Source organism: Salvelinus sp. IW2-2015, unplaced genomic scaffold, assembly GCF_002910315.2.
Source record: "Salvelinus sp. IW2-2015 unplaced genomic scaffold, ASM291031v2 Un_scaffold659, whole genome shotgun sequence".
Lineage (NCBI taxonomy): Eukaryota > Metazoa > Chordata > Actinopteri > Salmoniformes > Salmonidae > Salvelinus > Salvelinus sp. IW2-2015.
In genome coordinates this window covers 14,025-18,140 of record NW_019942591.1, presented here as the reverse complement: position 1 = coordinate 18,140, position 4,116 = coordinate 14,025, and the positions used below count along the sequence as shown (strand labels likewise).

General features: G+C 47.5%; 1 pseudogene; it reads right to left on the bottom strand.

The window, feature by feature from the left end:
• LOC112068736 (rho-related GTP-binding protein RhoN-like) overlaps window positions 1-4,116 on the bottom strand; it is a 28,015-nt pseudogene that overhangs the window by 11,776 nt on the left and 12,123 nt on the right.

The following is a 4,116-nucleotide window of genomic DNA, read 5'->3' as shown; positions in this document are numbered from 1 at the left end:
TGGAGGCAGTGAGAGCGAGAGGAAGAGGAGGAGAGAGAGGAGTGGGAGGAGGACGAGGACAAGAACAAAGAAGGGGACCAGGCAATAGACGGAGATGTTTTTCCGACGACATTACGGCCACTTTGGTTGACCATGTCATAAATCATGGCCTGACGATGAGGGAGGCAGAGAGTCCAGCCCAACCTGAGCCCAGCCCAACCTGAGTCGCTACACGGTAGCATCCATAATACGGACATTTAGACTGGAGAACAGGTATGTCTTCAACTTTCTACACTAGACTGTACCTATGTAATTGTTGCATATCATTCTGCATCACAGTACAATACAACGTAGTCCTACAATATTAGGTCTATGCTCCTCAATGAATAAAAAAATAGGTATAGTACTGTGAAGTACATGTAATACAGTTTTGATGTTACTGTGTACAGTATGACAGTACAGTATGTAAAGCAGAACCTAACCAATGACATCATATTCTTGAATTGTCTACAGAACTGCCAGACGACCTCCTGAGGGTGGAAGGCCACGTCTGTTCACCATGAACAAGAACTGGCCAATGTCAATCTAGTGTTGGCAAACAACACCATCCGCCTACATCAACTACCAGAGCAAATCATCGCAGATCACACAACATTCCATAATATCAACCGTGTCAGTATGTCGACACTCCGCCGCGTCTTGCTTCAACCCCAACCTACGATGAAGCAGCTGTCCAGGGTTCTATTTGAGAGGAACAGCGTTCGATGTCCAGGGTTCCATTTGAGAGGAACAGCGTTCGAAGTCCAGGGTTCCATTTGAGAGGAACAGCGTTCGATGCCCAGGGTTCCATTGAAGAGGAACAGCGTTCGATGTCCAGGGTTCCATTTGAGAGGACAAGCGTTCGATGCCCAGGGTTCCATTTGAGAGGAACAGCGTTCGATGTCCAGGGTTCATTTGAGAGGAACAGCGTTCGATGTCCAGGTTTCATTGAGAGAGCAGCGTTCGATGTCCAGGTTCTATTTGGAGGAACAGCGTTCGATGCCAGGGTTCCATTTGAGAGGAACAGCGTTCGATGTCCAGGGTTTATTTGAGAGGAACAGCGTTCGATGTCCAGGGTTCCATTTGGAGAGGAACAGCGTTCGATGTCCAGGGTTCCATTGAGAGGAACAGCGTTCGATGTCCAGGGTTCTATTGAGAGGAACAGCGTTCGATGTCCAGGTTCATTTGAGAGGAACAGCGTTCGTGTCCAGGGTCTATTTGAGGGAAGCGTTCGATGTCCAGGGTTCCATTTTGAGAGGAACAGCGTTCGATTGTCCAGGGTTCCTTTGAGAGGAACAGCGTTCGATAGTCCAGGGTTCCATTTGAGAGGAACAGCGTTCGATGTCCAGGTTCCATTTGAGAGGAAAACGTTCGATGTCCAGGGTTCCATTTGAGAGGAACACGTTCGATGTCCAGGGTTCTTTTGAGAGGACACACGTTCGATGTCCAGGGTTCCATTTGAGAGGAACAGCGTTCGATGTCCAGGGTTCTATTTGAGAGGAACAGCGTTCGATGTCCAGGGTTCCATTTGAGAGGAACAGCGTTGATGTCAGGGTTCCATTTGGAGGAACCGTTCGATGTCCAGGGTTCCATTTGAGAGGAACGCGTTCGATGTCCGTTCAGGGTTCCATTTTGAGAGGAACAGCGTTCGATGTCCAGGGTTCATTTGAGAGGAACAGCGTTCGATGTCAGGTTCTATTTGAGAGGAACAGTGTTCGATGTCCAGGGTTCTATCTTGAGAGGAACAGCGTTCGATGTCCAGGTTCCATTTGAGAGGAACAGCGTTCGATGTCCAGGGTTCCATTTGAAGAGAACAGCGTTCGATGTCAGGTTCATTTGAGAGGAACAGCGTTCGATGTCCAGGGTCTCCATTTGAGAGGAACAGCGTTCGATGTCGCAGGGTTCCTATGGGGGCACCTGCCTTGCTTGTAGTTTTGACTGAATGTGTCTAACCCAACCCACCCCACCCCCCACCCCCATAGACATTGTAGTCCTGTGTTTTGAGTTACACCATATTCACAGTACAGTGTTTGCATTTTCTGTTACAGAGAGTCTTGGACTTTGATGCAGCTGCACAGCCTCATGAGTTCATTTCCATTGAGGAAGCTGGATTCAATCTAGCTAAAAACCAGGCGTCGGGGCCGAAATGTTACAGGACAAAAAGCCGTTGTGAATGTCCCTGGGCAGCGTGGGGAAAATATCACCTTGTGTGACACCATTAGTCTGCAAGGAGTTCTCCATCACCATGGCACCCTGGGTCCCTACAATACTGCAACACATGATCATATGTCTGGATGCTCTACATAATGCAGCTGTACAGGACGGACCTGAGCAGCCCGGGTTTGTTGTCATCTGGGATAATGTTAGTTTCCACCGGGCTGCTCTGGTCAGGGACTGGTTCACCAACCACAATAACTTCACAGTTGTATACTTGCCCCCTGACTCCATATTTCTCAATCCGATTGAGGAATTACTTTCGGCTTGGCGTGTGTATGACCGCCAACCACATGCCCGACTGCCTCTTCTGCAAGCATTGGAAGAGACATGCGGAGACATTGAGGTGGGATCAGTCCAGGGTTGGATGCAAGGCAATATTCTCTCTGTTGCCCAGCCAGGGATGACATTGTTTGTGATGTGGATGAGGTGATGTGCCAGACCCTAACAGAAGGCGGGATCCATAAACCATCCACCCCATCCCTTACAATTCCTTACAATACTTTTTGTTTACCATCGCACTGTCCATCGCATTATTTTTGTTTTCGTGAGTTTACAGTAACATATTGCATTGAATACTGTACTGTAATTCTACTATTCTTTGCAGGTTTTTACAACAACAACAAAAACAAAAAAATAAGCTGTATATATTTCTTTCTGAAGCCTTTCTATGTTTGTGTTCATTGAAATGTGAGTAGATGTACTGTGCTGGAACAATCTTTCACAGAAGCCTGTATGAGAAAAATGAAAAAGGTATACAAAGTACTAAAGACAGCAGTGTTTTGTATAAAGTCCATCAGTGTGTTGCTGCTTTGAAAGAGTTAATTAAATGGTGCAGGTGTGTCTCATTTTGTAGCAAAAATGCCATTTTGAAAAAGGATTGTTAGGTTTGGCTGGCAGAGTTTCATTTAGACATAGAAGTGACATGTTCATCTCTTATTTCACTTGTGTGTAGAGTTTTGACACAGTGAGCCAAATTCCGCAACAAGTGTGTAAGCAATCGCAAACAGCAGTAATGAACCATGTTCTCTGAAGGCAGGGCATGTTGGTTATATACCCTGGTCGTGACTGACCGGGGGGGGGGGGGGGGAGGGGCAGTTGGAAGGTGAGGAAGAGGAAGAGACTGACCTTCTTCAGGCACCTGTCAGAGTCTCTGGGCGACTGATGTCAAAGCAGATGAGCACGGCGTCTGAGTCAGGATAGGCACAACGGCCGCACGTTGTCATAATACGAGGAACCTGCGGACACACGGATACACAGTTAGTCCCCGTCGGTCCACTAGACACTTTATATAAGGTCCCTTAACCTCATTCAACCCAGATGACTAATAGAATGTGAACGCTTGGCGGTCCCTGTACAACCTGGAGGACGAAGCTGTTTAACAAATGGGCATTAACATACTGTACACTTAACCATTCCAGCAGGGAGTTTCACAGCTTCACAGCACACACACACACTCTCTGCTGACGCAAACACCTGTTGATATGAACAGCTGTGTGCAGATGGGAGGGTGTTCTTAATCTGTGACCCCTCCCCCAGTTTAAGAGGCGGTAGGGGGTAGGGAGGGGCATTGTGATAAGCACACACACACAACGCATGAACTGTAGTTGTCAGAGGAGCTAAGGTCCCTTTGCACATACTACATCCCCATTCCAAATGACAATGGACGCCGGTACAAAGGGCCAAGCGCTTCTCGCTCTCACTTTCTCTGCCGCTCTTGAGAGTTCCTCTCTCTCTCACACACACACACACACCACACAACACACACACACACCACACACACACACACACACCACACACACACACACACACACAACACACACACCACACACACACACGTCTTCACTATCTCTCTTTATTTTCTGTACCTTCATCCATTTTGAA